Source organism: Lycium barbarum, chromosome 7 (genome assembly GCF_019175385.1).
Source record: "Lycium barbarum isolate Lr01 chromosome 7, ASM1917538v2, whole genome shotgun sequence".
Lineage (NCBI taxonomy): Eukaryota > Viridiplantae > Streptophyta > Magnoliopsida > Solanales > Solanaceae > Lycium > Lycium barbarum.
In genome coordinates, this window is record NC_083343.1 from 3,856,220 (window position 1) to 3,872,826 (window position 16,607).

At 35.2% G+C, this 16,607-nt stretch overlaps 1 pseudogene; it reads left to right on the plus strand.

Annotated features, from left to right (window-relative positions):
* Window positions 1-12,029: 12,029 nt before the first annotated feature.
* LOC132602773 (eukaryotic translation initiation factor-like) overlaps window positions 12,030-16,607 on the plus strand; it is an 88,476-nt pseudogene continuing 83,898 nt past the window's right edge.

Sequence of the window (16,607 nt, forward strand, 5' to 3'; positions counted from 1 at the left end):
ATTTTCTACAATACTGATCAGATGACTATTTCTTCGAACAAAACTCTTCCAGATTTTTCAAAGCTTGAACCTTTGAATGGAAACAATTTTAAATGCTGGTCTCAAACCTTTTGATTTTCTTTGAACAATTAGAAGTTGACTATGTTTTGTTTGATGAATTGCCTGTTTATGTTCCAAACGTTGTTACTGATGTTTCAAATACCATTGGTAGTTCTACTACTGTTGTTACTGATGATACTGTTAAAACGAAATTTGAAAAAGTTAACAAAACTGTTAGAGGACATATGCTGAACCATATGACTAACCCTCTATTTGATTTATTTGTTACTAACAAATCTGCTAAGGAAATATGGGACAGTTTGGAAAAGAAATATGGTGCTGATGATGTCGGGAAGAAAAAGTATGTTGTTGGCCAGTGAATTAAGTTCTAGATGGTCGACAATAAGCCAATAATGGAACAGGTTCATGGGTATCAGAACCTAACTGCGACTGTTTTGACTGAGGGCATGAAGATGTGTGAGATATTTCAGGCAAATGTTGTGCTTGAGAAATTCCCACCTTCCTGGAGTGATTACAGAAACCAACTGAAGCATAAGAAGAAGGACTTGACTCTTCAGGAACTAATTAGTCACATGAGAACTTAAGAGGCAAATCTTCTCAAAGATAAGATGAAAGCTCTTTCCCTTAATTCTCCTAAAGCTAACATTATGGAATCTTCTGGTACTGTTATGAAAGACAGGTTCAAAGGCAAACAGAAGAAAGTCCTGAAAAAGGGAAATGGGAAGAAGAAGAATCACTTCAACAAGCCGAGAGACAAATTCAGAAGTTCAAGGGACCTTGTTTCGTCTGTGGGAAACTTGGTCACAGGGCTGCTCAGTGCAATCAAAGACAAGGGCAAAAATCTAAGCAGGGAGGACAAGGTGCAATCTTGATAAGGGGAATGAAGTTATTGTTGCTATGTTCGTGAGGCGAATCTGGTGGCTAACAAGACTGATTGGGTGCTGGACACGGGCGCTTCAAGGCATCTTTGGGCTAATAAGGAGCTGTTCCATAACTTTGAGGAGTCTACTGATGGCGAGTGTGTCTATATGGGTAACTCCATTACTGTTGGAGTTATGGGTAATGGAAAAATCCTGCTTAAGTTAACTTCTGGAAAAACTTTAGCCTTGAGCAATGTTCTATATGTACCTCCCTTCGTAGAAACTTAATTTTTGGAGCACTTCTCAACAAAGCAGGACTTAAACTTGTTTTTGAAGCTGACAAAATAATTATTTCTCTTGGAGGAGACTTTGTTGGGAAGGGGTATCTTAGTGGAGGTTTATATGTACTGAACATTGTTCAAGAGATTATCAATAATGAAAATGTTTCCAGTTCTGCTTATATTGCTAAGTCAGTTGATTTATGGCATGGTAGACTAGGTCATGTTATTATTGCTTCTAGTAAAAAAAGAGAAATGCGGTAAAAGTTGATGAATTTTCTAAGTGTCCTGTGTGTGTAGAAGCAAAAGATGCTAAGAAACCTTTTAAATCCGTTACTAGTAGAAAGACAGAATTGGTTGAACTAATATATTTAAACTTAGTTGATTTCAAGAACACTGTTAGTAAAGGTGGGAAGAAGTATTACATTACTTTTGTTGATGACTTTTCTAGATACACTAAGGTATATCTTCTTAAGTCTAAAGATGAAGCAGAAAGCATGTTTTTAAAATTTAAAGCAGAAATAGAAACCAATTAGGCAGAAAAATCAAGAGACTTAGATCTCATAGGGGCGGTGAATATGGTACCAATGCATTAGAAGCTTTTTGTGAGAAAAATGGTATTATACATGAAGTTAGTGCTCCCTATATTCCTCAACAAAATGGTGTCATTGAACGCAAAAATCAAACCTTAAGGAAATGATAAATTCTATGCTTTTAAGTTCGGGTCTAGCTGACAACATGTGGAGAGAGGCTGTTTTGTCGGCAAGTTATATTTTTAATAGAGTCCCTCATAAGAAGTTAGATAAGACACCATATGAGTTGTGGAACGAGTCTTCCCTTAACTTGAAATTCCTAAAAATGTGGGGGTGTTTGACTAAGGTTGGTCTACCTGATTTCAAACACGTCAATGCAGGATCTAATACTTTTGACACTATTTTTTTTTTATTGATTATGCTCAAAATAGTGCTGCTTATAGATTTATGTCTTGGAATGATTATTCTGTTTGTGAATCCAGAGATGCGGAATTTTTTGAGCATGTTTTTCCTTTTGAAAAATAATATGCCTAGTGATGTGCAATATATTGCTTCTACATCTATGTCTGTTAATTCTCATGTTGTGCCTTCTTCTAATGTTATTGATAATGAGCATGAAATTGAACTTAGAAGAAGTAAAAGACGTATAATTGATACTAGTTTTGGTCCTGATTTTATTACTGCTTTCTTGACTGAGAATTGTGATATTGATGTTTTAAATGATGAATTAGTGTCTATTTACTCAATGGAAGAAGACCCTAAGACTTATGATGAAGCAATGAGGTCAATAGATGCTATGTTTTGGAAAGAGGCCATTAAAAGTGAAGTAGATTTAGTAGTCTGCTTTCTTTCTCCGGGTATGAACATTAAACCCTATAGTTTCTAATTACACTTGAGAATTGCATGATTTGCCTGAAGGTTCTAGACCTATAAGTAGCAAGTGGATATTTAAAAAAATAATTGAGACCAGATGGTACTATTGATAAATATAACGCTAGACTTGTAATTAGGGGCTTTAACCAAAAGCAAGGTGTTGATTACTTTGATAGTTTTTCTCCTGTGACTAAAATAGCGACCATTAGAACTCTTATTGCCTTAGCCGCTATTCATAATTTAGTGGTACACCAAGTGGATGTTAAAATGACTTTTCTAAATGGTGATTTTGGGGAAGAGATCTATATGACTCAACCTGAAGGTTTTGTGGTCCCAGGACAGAAAGATAAAGTATGCAAATTGAGAAAGTCCTTGTATGGCCTAAAGCAGGCACCTAAGCAGTGATTTTGTTGTTAATGCTTTTGATACCTGTGTTTATTCTAAACTGATAGGATCAGATTGTGTGATTATACGTTTATATGTGTGACATGTTAATCTTTGGCTATAATGAGACTAAATTTTTTCTATGTTCTAAGTTTGAAATGAAAGACCTAGGAGAATAAGATGTGATTTTAGGAATTAAAATCAAAAGAACTGTCAATGGTTTTTCTTTGTGTCGGTCTCATTAAATTGAAAAGATGTTGAAGAAGTTTGATTTTTTTGATGTTGCTCCAATAAGAAATCCTCATGATCCTAACATACACTTGAAAAAGAATAAGAATCTAGTGTTTCTCAAACTGAATATGCTAAAATAATTGGGAGTATAATGTTTCTCATGAACTACACTCGACCTGATATAGCTTATGCTGTTAGTAGATTGAGTAGATATACTCATTGTAACATCCCGTATCTTAAAATAAAGGTTTGACTTGTATCGTTAGAGTTTTAGAGGAAATTTGAAGGTTTGAATGTTTTGCGAAAATGGCTGAGGGGCCTACTTTGGGCAACCATAACACCTTGATTCGTTGAGAATTTGGAAAATGTTACTAAATGAAAGTTGTAGTACATAGAAATACCTCTCTAGGCATACAAGGATCAGGCAAATCAGAGTTTGGATCAAGGAGTTATGATGATCTCAAAATGGCTAATAGAGGGGTGCTCAGATTCGATAGAATTGGCTAAGTTTTCTGTAGGTCTGCCTTCCAGCGAGATTTAGTGAAACTCTGTTAAGAACTGGAGAAAACTTAAAACATAAAAGTTGTAGCCTGTTGAAATATCTTTCCAACTATATGGAGCCCAAACGGAGCTCTGTGCTAGGAGTTATGCCTATTTTACTAAATGCCGTCGAATTGGTGTAAAATTAACAGGGAGCTTGCCGAGCGAGGCCCAAAGCGAGGCAAGGGCTCGCCTTAGACCACGCTCAGCGAGGTAGGGGTCCAAAAGTGGGAAAAGTCAAGAAAATTGTCCAAGTGTAAAATGGACAGGGGACCTCACTGAGCGAGGCCTAAAGCGAGGAAGGGGCTAGCCATAGACCGCACTAGGTGAGCCAAGGGGGTCCAAAATGACCCATGCTATAAATTCAACACTTAACTCGAAATTTCAGTTATTAGATATTACAACTTCGTTCTAAAGCCCTAAGCAACCGTTTTCCTCCTCTCCCCATCCTCCTACGTCAAGGTAAGATCGCTCTAATGATTCCTAAGTAATTCCGACAATTATTCATGATTATTCAACCAAAACATAGGATTTCCAAGGTAAATCCTTCCCAAGTGATTCAAAGCTAGAGGCTTGGTTTTCTATGACAGAAAAACAGTTTAGTTCGTTAGATTGGAGCGATTGCAGGTATGTGAGGCTAACTATCTACGTTAGGGAATATTCATGATTCTCCCTACGCCTCATTCTTCATACTTGTTAGTAATTTGACTCAAAATACAGTTTAGCCCTAGTTTTATGATATGTTGTAGGACTGTTATCTTCTAGGGTTGCAGTTACAAAATTCGTTCATGGTTGTCAATTTGAATATCATGAACTCAACACGTAATCTTTATAGACTTATGTATTGTTACCACATGAGTCTCAGTCTAGAAATTCAGTATGCTCAGAAACAGTCAATGTTTTCAGTTTAGTCCAGCATGTATATTTCAGTTCAGTATTGTTCATTGTTGTTATGGTCTCAGTCTTTATTAATTTACCATAATTAAACATATGTGATTTTTCCCAAGGGCACAGTACAGTCTTGTGTTATACGTATACATGGTCGAGGTCATTGACTGACGCACTATAAGGCCGAGGCCATAGCGTGCATTTATTATTGGGCCGAGGCCCCACATATACAAACAAATATAATACAGATGATTCAGAAACAGAGCAGGGAGTATTCATATCTCTACTTCCTTGCTATTACAATTACATTTATCAGTTTCAGTTTCAGTTCCAGTAGTTTATTGCTTCAGTTGCTTTACATACCAGTTCAATTCAAATGTGTTGATGTCCCTTTTTATTGATTGGGAGCCTGCATCTCGCGATACAGGCACCGACACACAGGTTGATGATTCAGCTACTTAGGAGTGTTCGTATCAGCTACTTTGGTGAGCCCCAGTTTCCTTCGGGACGATATCAGTCATGCAGTTCTTATAGCTTTCTAGACAGTTACCTTTCAGTATTCATTAGAGGCTTCATAGACACAGTCTAGATAGTTAGATATTTATTATGTTAGCCTTGTTGGCAGTTGTTCAGTTGTTTTGGTTTAGCCATGTTGGCTACGTTCAAATATTTCAGATTGTCTAAGTATTTTCGCATTATGATTTCAGTCAGACATTTAGTATATCAACATGTGTTTAGTTGTTTTCACATTCAGTTATGTTTTGATATCGCATGTTGATTCAGCCACCCAGTTGGTTCGCTCGGTCACATGTAGTCAGGCACCGGGTGCCGTGTTACGTCCAGGCCCAGGTTCAGGGCGTGACACTCATAATTTCAGTAGTGAACATTGGAATGCTCTTCATCGTTTGTTAAGGTATTTGAGAAGTACTATGGATTGGTGTTTGCATTTTAATAAATTTCATGCTGTTTTAAAAGGTTTTTGTGATGCAAACTGGGTAACTGACAATGATGAAGTTAGCTCCACTAGTGGCTACGTGTTTACTTTGGGTGCAAGTGCTATTTCGTGAAAATCTTCCAAACAAACTTGTATAGCACGTTCTACTATGGAATCTGAGTTTATTGCTCTTGAGTTGGCAGGGCAAAAAGCTGAGTTGTCGAGAAACCTTTTGCCGTTGTAGGGAAGACAAACTTCACCGGTCTCTTTACATTGTGATTCACAAGTGGCAATTTAATTGCAAAGAACTGTGTATACGATGGAAAAATGAGACATATTCGCATCAGACATGGTGCAGTTAAACAGTTGTTAAAACATGGTTTTATCTCCTTGGAATATGTCAGGTCTGAAAGAAATTTAGCGGATCCTTTAACCAAGGGTTTAGCAAGGTAAATGATCCTTGAAACGTCGAGGGGGATGGGGCTAAAGCCTATGGATTGAGGTAATATGGTGGATGCCCGTTTGTGGTCAAACGAAGCCATATAGGCCATCAATATACACTAAATTTCCTATCCCTATGGCATATAGTAGTGTTTATAAGGTTGACGATTTTTTTTTTGCTCTTAATGATTCCATAGTCTTAAGGTGGTCTATGAGAGAGACTTGATGGAATCACTTACGTGAGTATAAAGGTGTGGTCACCTTTTATGAAAGACTTTCATTAAAACAAGGATGTGTGCATGACCATAAAAGCACTTTTGTGAGTATCGCGGAGTTTGCATAAAATTAAGAATATAGTATATATTTTGGGCGTCTCAACTCATGTCCATTTAGTTTGAGTACTTCACTTTTTGGATAATTGTTTTTGCCTCATTTCGCTACGTGTTAATTCAAATTGAAAGATATTAACACTTAAGTACATGTTCCTTCTTTTGTCCAGAAATTATTCCCATTCTTTATCTTTGCATTAGTGGGGGATTGTGAGAGTTATGTATTGCTATTCTAGTTAATTCTTTGTTGGTAATGCAAAGCCAAAATTTCTTTGTGGGTTCTTTTTCTTACTTATCTTTTCTCTTATATGAAGTGCAAATGTCCCACATAGGTGGAGAAAAGTCTTTCCTTTCTCCTTATATTGAATTGTGTGTTGTTGAGTTAGTAAATGGGCTAGAATAAGAGATGGGCCTCGCGCACATGAGAATTGGGCTCCGTAGGCAAAAGTGACGAATTTGCACTCCCCCCCACCCCCACCCGGGCGAGGTATACATGAGGCCCAAATTAATTCTGGTTTTGCAAAATATAACCTTTGTATTAAGTGACCCATTATTCAAGAATTAATGCCAATAATTATTTTCCTCCATTATTCAGATTTATTGGCATAATTATTTTCTGAACCTTAACCAACGTTTTTGATTCTTGACTCTATTGTCATCTACTTACAAAACAAGGCAAGAAATCTCTGATTTTCTCTCTTCTCCTAAAAAATACCTCTTTAGTTTGGGAAAAGAGCTAAAAATATCTTCCGAACTAATTTTGGGTAAAAAATACCCCTTCCGCCATTAAAGCTTTCAAATATACCCTTCTCTTAACGGAAATTTCCAAACTTCCCAAAAGAACCCAATTTCATATTTTAAATCCGCTCCATTATGTAACCCGATCCAACTAATAATAACGTGATTTCATTTCTTTGAGAGAATTGGAGGGGAATAAGGGTATAATATGAGTTATTATTTTGTTGGGTCGGGTTAAATAATGGAGCGGGTTTAAAAAATGAAATCGGGTAATTTTGGGAAGTTTGGGAATTTCCGTTAAGAGAAGGGTATATTTGAATACTTTAATGGCGAAAGGGGTATTTTTGACCCAAAATTAATTCGAAGGATATTTTTGGCCCTTTTCCCAAAGTAGAGGGGTATTTTTGACCCTTTTCCCTAAAAGTTACTTTTGATTTTGAAATGTATCTAAGTTTAGTTTTGGCACACAACTCTTTGACAGAAGTGGAGCCAAAGAATTACGAGTAAAGTGAAAAGAATAGGTATTACAACTTCTCTCTTGAGCAAATGGCATTTAATTTATAAGATGATTGCCTTGCGCCTCTGCTTTTTTGTCAAATATACTAGTAAATAGTAGCTATATTGGAATAAAAGCTACCTATGAATTTGAAATGTATCTAAGTTCAGTTTTGGCACACAACTCTTTGATCGAAGTAGAGCCAAAGAATTACCAGTAAAAGTGAAAAGAATAGGTATTACAGCTTCTCTCTTGAGCAAATGGCATTTAATTTGTAAGATGCTTGCCTTGCGCCTCTGCTTTTTGTCAAATATGCAAGTAAATAGTAGCAATAAGTTTTGGCAGACAACTCTTTGACCGAAGTGGAGCCAAAGATTTACAAGTGAAAAGAATAGGTATCAAAATTATATATTCTATATTCTATTAGATTTGATTTAATACATAGATTTGCTTAATACACCTAATGAGCTTGAATAAAGGTCATAGCCATTTCTAGGGTAAAGAAAGGGTCATAAAAATCATAATTTTTGAACCAACGGTACTGGCACATAGCCTTTCTCCCCTTGTGCCTAGAAAAGTTGGCATGAGAAGAAAAGTCAATCGTGTGGTATTTTCACCGGTCTTAAATTCGAGCCCTAATTATGAATTTTTTTTTGTTGAGATCACTTTCTCTTTTAATAGGCTTATATGGTACAAATTTGAATTAATCGAACTTCAATGCGGATACTAGATATGTATAAAGCGGGAACTCAAAAAAAAAAAAAAACGAATACATACGACCTTTAACTTGCCTATCAAATAAATCAAGTTTACATGCAAACAAACATGGAGTGTACGTGACAAAGATGGATATATTCATGATTTAAATTTGATGAGTTTGATGTTTATGATTTTAATATCGAGTTTATTATACATTTAAAACTATGGGTTCATATTTAATATTATTTTTGGAATGTTACTTGTTCGGTCCCGTTTTAATTGTCGTTTTAAAAAAAAATTGTTCCAAAATAATTGTCACTTTAGGAATCCAAGACTAAAGTTGGCAATTGTTTGCACTATACCATGCCCTCAACATTAAAGAAATTTTCTTTTTAACGCTGCTCAATTCTCAAAATGCATCTAACAAATACAGATAACTTAGTAAACTATACCTTGTATTTTTTTTAATGGACATGAAAAGAGCTAAATCATACATTTAAAGTGGGATGGATCTCAGTGTCACCCAGTACGAGGCCATTTATTGGAATAGGAAGTTTCGGAAGAACTAGGTTCGAATAAATTTTGTGGGATCCTCTTCCTTTGGGAATTGGTTTTCACACACATATTTTGAAAATATTGAGCTCATATGAACCCGTTGTCGAAGAACTGAATTCGTCATTAATGGGCGGTACTAACCTCCATCAACAAATATTGAGAATATAATTAAGTAAACAAATAAGTGATCTTTCTAACAATTTAAGCTTTTAAACGAGTTGATCACTGTATCAAAGCAAGCAGAAATTTCTTGACCCGTGAAAAATTACCCTTAACATTAATTACTCCATTCCAAATCATTTTCCAAGTCTATTGAGATTATACATCAATTAATATAGGTATTATGATAATTCTTAATGGGTCTGCAAAGTCAAAACTGAACAAGCAAAGGTGAAGGACGGAGTAGGATATAAAGACTAAGGATTCACATTCTCCTTTTATCCCGCTGGAGGCAGCACAAACGAACCTAAAAAGAAGCTCAAACCCACATAAATCTATTGGACTATTTTAATCAAATTGAAAAAAAAGGTGTTTTGTTTATGCAGCTTCATGGGAATTTTTTTTGAGAATGGTTCTCGGTCGAAATCTGTTTTGTTCAGACCAATTTAGCTATTCTATGCTCTTTCGACAAGCAGAGGGGCATATGGACACCATAGGTTATGCACGAAAGGTGGTTGATGAATGGTACTCCCTTGGAATCAAAAGAAGTGCCACTTAACCATTTGCATATACCTTAAAAAAATACTAACTTTTAGGTAAAAATAAGTAATTTTGGAAAGTAGAGGTAAGATCTGCGTATACTCTATCCTCCCCAGATTTCACTTGTGGGATCACATTGGGTATGTTATTGTTGTTGTTAGGCAAAAATAGTTAATTTGACTAAACTACTCCTAATTTAACAGGTATTGGAATTTGATCACTTAACACTTAATAAGAGTAATTTTGAAAGAATAAGGTTAATTATTTCTTAATTTGATAAGTGAACATTCTTTTCGAAACACACACACACAAAAAAAAAAAAAAAGATAACTGGACACTCTTTTTGATCCGGAGGAGTATAACTGACACCACATATTGAAAAATCTATCTGCTTTCTCTGTTTCTGACTTTTCATTTCTCCATTAATTGTTAGAACTTAGGAGTATACACATTAATTAATAGCCACTTCTTGTATAGACCTTAAATATGGAAATGGGAAAAGAACCAAATAGTAGTTATTGCTCCCAAATGCACACGCAAGTATATGTGGTCGTACGAGTAATATAGAACTTTTAAGTTCAGATATTGATCCTACAGAGACTTAGATTCTACTGTTAAACTAATTCAAATTCGAATAAAACTATTCAAGAAAGTGAAAATCAAAATGTTTGTTGTGACTAAACTAAAACTGAAAAGTAAACAATTTATGAGGGGTGTTTTTGTGACTGAAAATATTTCGACAAAGATTGTAAGGTTTATCTGATGATGGAGAGTTCCAAGGTCATGGCTTTCGACAATCCAGTTGATCTTCTGACAATTCTACCTATCTTATTTTCTGGGTTACTAGTTGATGGGTTAACTGTAACTTTATGATATTCTCTCGAACTACCCACAAGCTTGTAGATGCTACTATAAGGCTTATATCTCTATGGTCACCAGAGGTAACAAGAATGCATTTATTTTTCTGTATTAAACTAAGTAGGGCTAAGGGGTGTATCTCTATCCTCTATAGCGAAACGATAATATCGAACAAACTCTATTTATTCTTATTACGTACGTGAATTCCCTTTCTCAAGTCCGATTCACGTACTACATATAGAGTTCAACTATTGGTCAGATAATCAAACAATTAAGATCAAGAATAAATAAGCAACCCAAAATACGGAAATTTAATCGATAGAAATTATCGTCAAACCAACTATCATGTCTTTCGCCACAACTCCAGAATTAAGAAGTTTAGCTTTTCATGATTCTAGATGAACAACAAGAATTCATGAAGAAACTAGAGTTGAAAAAGATGAAAATAAAATAAAACTTAGAGAGAAAGTAAAAATGACGGCTTACAAGTCTTAGAGTAATCTCAGCACATCATTAATAACAAATTAAACATCTATTTATAGTTTAGGGTTATTAACCAAATAAAAGGGTCGTAATCCTAGTTAAAATCGGATGAAACTGGGCTTCCCACTTGGCCGGGCGTCGCGGGTCCAATGCGGGGTCTTAACTGGTTTTGGCTTCCATTTTTGCTGAGCCCGCTGACACGAAATCCCCCATTCTGAAATTGTGTTTTTTCGTCATGGCCCCACGAAGCGGGTCTAACACGTGAATGGCATGCCGCGATGTGGGGATGGCACATTTGCTACCTCTATGTGTCTTCATCAATTCCAAATTTCAGGCCTCTTATCTCGTCACCTAGAGTAAGCTTCATTTGTCCCAAAATCAACCAAAATTGGCCGGTTTTCCATTGTTTGTCCTCGTTATACCTGAATACACAAAGTATACCAACATAAGCACAAATATAACAATTTTAACATATAATTAGCGATTAAAGTCTTAAGAACAAGAGGTAAAGTGACACTAAACATAGATAGTTGTGCCAAATTTCAGTAGTATTAGTTGCCTTTTCATTTTTGCAAGGTGAATTTGCAGTAAATGCCACTTATTGCTGTTTACGAGCTCAAGGCAGTAGCAAACTTTTCCTATTCTTTTCTTTATGAAAGATTATGAGAAAACAAAATTGAAATTGAGCTGAATTTTTCTTGTGTATTTCTCTTGTGCACAGTGTGCTTATAAATAGGAATATAAAGGAATAATAATCCTAACAAACTGTTTCTGGTGTCCTATCCTAAATGGCTATTCTATAACAAACTAATAGTTACATTTGATTTTCCTAATAATTACAATTTACTATATCAAAAAATTCACTATTTACTGTCTCTGTTTAGTTTTACTTGTTCAGTATTCTAAAAATACATTTTCATTTTTACTTATCACTTTTAGCATTTTTATTTTACGTATAGTATTAATTACTTCAAATCATTTTTTAAATACAATAAAAATATGCACCAATCAAATATGGGTATATTGATAAATTATACATTTTATTTATTATTTCTTAAATTGCGTGAAAAGTTCAAAGTGAACAAGTAAAAGTTGACGAAGGGAGTATGACTGCCACGTGTCCCATTGTGATTTAAACTGATGAAGAAGTAGGAAAACACTTTACTCTTTGACCCAAAATCATTTTCATCTTCACAAAAAACTCATCTTAACCGATGTGGTTGATTCCATAATCAATATTTCCAACAATATTTATATTTATAACTTAGAAATACTCAAAAGGGTGATGCTGTTTCTTGTTTTTGAGATTTATCAAGTGTTTTTCACAGATTAACTTAAATGTCTCACAACCAAGGGGTAATTCTTAATCTATCTTTTTTGCATTTAATCTTCAAGTATCTCTTTGATGACTAACTCTATTTACTTGGACGCTCTCTTGAATGTGTATGTGTTGTTGAATGTTGATACTTGTAAAGTGTATTACTACTTCCGTCCCATAATAAGTGTCGCCTTAGTCAAATTTTTCTGTCTCATAATAAGTGTCACCTTAGTCAAATTTTTCTGTCTCATAATAAGTGTCACTTTAGTAAATCAAAATATAAATTGACTAATTTTTTTCAATTCTACCTTTAGGTAATAAAGTAACATCTAAATGATAATTGAAAAAGCTATATAGTAACTTAGTATTATTGGATTTTCAATGTCAAAAAGGTTTACTTTACAAAAGGTAAAAGTAATTTATTTTTGTTATATTGATGTAATCTGGTAAACTTTAAATTGCATTATTAGTTTCTTAATATGCGTATTTTTGGTTAAGGTGATACTTATTATGGGACGGAGGGAGTACTAGATAAAGCTTTTTTTTTTTTTTTCCAGTCAATTTTAAAAACTTCCTCTATGAGATGTGATTTGACTATATTCAGTTTCCTTAAAGTTTTAGCTGATGTTGTTATCAGGCTTTAAATTTTACTTAGTAGAGCTTGAAAGGCTGGACAGAGCGTTTTCCTTTCCTGTCCAGTATATATTCAATACAAGCCAAAATAGAAAAAGCTGCAAGCACCACTAAACATCAGTAGGAAAGATTGTTAATACAATTATAGATTACTTGATATAATCGATAAAAATACAGACCATGTTAGTGTATTTGAGTTAAATCCATACTGAAAGTGTAGAGCAAGAATATCATTTGTTCTAGTAATCCATTCTTATGTAGTGCATGTTAACGGGCGTTTAGATCTGCCGTCTTCCATTAGGTCCTCCTCTGACCCTAATATCGCCTGCTTGTTTAATTATTGACAAAAATTGGAAGATTTTTATAATGATCAGTGACATATGTCTTTTTCTTCGCATCTTCCAATTTTTTACTTTTAGTAACGGCAAGGGCTTTTAGGCTGTCTTGAGTTTAAGTACAACAATTGTGTCTGATATAGAACTATCTATCAGTTCCTGATATCAGAAACCTTTATTTTTGTTTGTGAATCAGGGAGGACCTGCTCCTACACTAATCAAAGCTGAGATGCCATGCTCAGCTGCTCGAAGAAGCAATCTTTCTCACAAAGATCGTGTCTTGTTGAAGACCGTGGAGGGGTAATTTTTTTCTCTGTTATTGTTACGCATTTAATTCAAAAACATGTGCTAACAGTGTGGTTCAATTCCTCTGTGTCTTACTGTCCATCTTTCGGTATCCCCCATTTACTGCTTTATTGCCTTTCTGTTAGATGTCTGGATGTCGCTGTCATTTAGACCACAATATAAAACTTCATTTGCTGTGTCGTTACTGGACCATGAGACTGGTTTATGTGTGTACTATTATTGCAGAGGTAAGAGAGAAGATGTGATAAGAATCAGGTTACTTGAATGATAAACAAGAAAAATAACGCGGAAGCGAGAAATACAAAGATTAAAGACTAGAAAGATGAAATTTGAGAAATAAATTTCCAAATCTCATAAGTTGTTACTGATAACCCTTATTGGTTGTAGTAGATTTAATTAGTGGATTATGGCTAATATTGTTTAGTAGCAGATTCAATTCAAGAATTTAGATGAAAGTGATGTAGCCCCATAATTGAATAATTAAAGACTATAATTAGTACTCTATCCGGATCAAAAAAAGAGTCCACTTTGCCATTTGCATACCCCTTAAGAAACTAATCACTCCAAGAAAAAAAATATGTAAATTGACCAAACTACCCCTAATTAAATAGCCATTGGGATTTGATCACATAACACTTAATAGGGGCAAATCTGAAAAGATAAGGTTAATTGTTTCCTGATTTAATAAGTGGACACTTTTTTTGACCCAAGGAAAAAAAGGCTAAGTGGTCACTTTTTTTGATCCGGAGGGGGTATAAGACTAATTACCTTCTTCAATTAATCGAATAGGACCATAGATATCAAGCAAAAAATTAATCTTATCTCTTAAAATAAATCTTATATAAAGGTGTAAAGAAAAGAACTCTCAATAATATTGATAACAATGTTGTTTTAGAAAGAACAAAGTCCACCCCTATATATGGGGGTTCAACCCTCTCCCAAATAGCATGGGATTCGAATTCAACTTTTATGGAAATAATAGGTAGTAAAATCTAGCTAGTAAACTTTACACAAGGAAACTTTTAAACTAGGAGAGCATGTTAATATCAAACTTCTGGTCAAAACTACCTAACAAAAGTAAGGAAAAAAGTGCCAAATTTGCACTAAAAACTAAAAAAGCCCATTTTTGGGCGTGGTTTGCCAGCCCTTTTGGGCATGATTCTCAAGCCATTTTGGGCAGATTTTTCAGTTCTTTTGGGGCTCCATGTGGGCCCAATTTACTCTTCTTGGGCTTTGACTTGCACCATGAAATATGTGTAGCTCTTAGCCATTCTTTGCCACAATATTTTGACTAATTTTTGGGCTCTTCTTCCATGATAAGCGTCTTCTTTATCCTTGCTGATGGAGCTATCATGTTGATACGTTCTTAGTCTGGGTGTTCGTATGAATGAAATCCTGTCTCTCTTTGTGTGTGTGTGCGCGCTTAAGTAAGGATCATGTAGTTCTTGTTTTCGGAATTTCTATTATTAGAGTAATGGTAATTCTATTACGGCATTAATTGAAGATACTACCGGAAAGAACCAGTCTACCTCCTAAGGTAGGGATAAGATCTGCGTACACTCTACCTTCCCTTGACTTGAATTTCACTGGGTATGTTGTTGTTGTATTGAAGCTACTAACTGATACAGATTTGCAGTATACTCAACCAGCCAACTATGAAGAAATTTGATCTCCTCAAAGGTCAACTGCTAGATTCAGGGATAAATAGTGCAGACACCATAGAGGTCTGTCCTCCCATTTCAGGGATACATCTCTCTTTGGTATTTTCTTTTTCAAATTTTCCTGGTCCTTGGAGATTTGATGTGCTTTTCTCTTCACTCCAGGGTGTTGTCTCCTTGATATTTGACAAGGCTATACTGGAATCAACCTCCTGCCCGATGTATGCCCAGCTGTGTTCTGATCTCAATGAAAAGCTGCCTCCATTTCCTTATGATAAACCTGGTGGCGAAGTGATCACGTTCCAGCGTATTCTATTGAATAATTGTCAGGAGCTATTTGAAGGTGCTGACAAACTGCAAGAAGAGGCAAGGCGAATGACAGCCCCTGAGCAGGAGTCGGAACGTAAGGACAAAGAAAGGCTGATCAAAATTCGCACGCTTGGCAATATTAAGCTTATTGGAGAGCTTTTCAAGCAAAAGATGATCCCTGAAAAGATTGTTCATCACATTGTTCAGGTTATTAATTGCTTCCTTTTCCTCAGGTCTTTTTGTTTCTTTAATGCGTTAAACTGTACTAATGATTGTCTTTGCTGGTTTTGTTCACAGGAACTATTAGGACAAGATCCTAAAAGTTGTCTGGAAGAAGAGAATGTTGAAGCCATTTGTCATTTTTTCAACACCATCGGCAAGCAGCTTGATGAGAAGCAAAAATCAAGGCGCATCAACGATGTGTACTTTACCCGGTTGAAAGAACTATCAACAAACCCTCAGTTGTATCCACGGCTAAGGTTTATGGTTCGTGATGTGCTTGATTTACGTTCCAATCACTGGGTCCCTAGGCGGGAAGAGGTAACACATCATTCTAACTTGTATTTGTTGCCTTCTCCTTACCAGTATTATTTACGTTTCTGTTTTATTGGTTATTCTTATGTTAATAGGTTTTGATCTTTTATGGGTCTGTGTTTGTAGGCAGAATGATTAAAGATTGAGTTTTTACATGTATAACTTTGCTGTAAACATAACAACAACAACAACAGACCCAGTGTAATCCCACAAGAACTTTGTTGTAAACATAGTGGTAATAAATTGTTGCTTATAGTTGTGTCTTGTTTTTGTTCTTTTACGGGTCTGTATATTGGAAGAATGATTGAAGATTGAGTTTTTACATGTATAACTTGTTGGGTGTGGAATTGGCCAAACAAGTCAATTCTTTTGTTCACATAGTCGTGATGTAAGCGCTTACCTCATGATAGTCGTGATGTAAGCGCTTACCTCATCATAGGAAATTCATTCCTATAAATAGGTAGCTTATGGTTCATTTGTAAGACATCATTAAGATCATTTGCTATACACATCCCAAGAGAGAAAAAATCTAAGAGAAATACTCTTAGTGAAAGGCCTAAGTAAGAGAAGGTCTTTGAGAGAATTTTCTGTGGTAAAATTCTTGAGTGTAATTGGGATTGGGGTTGTGAGGTTGA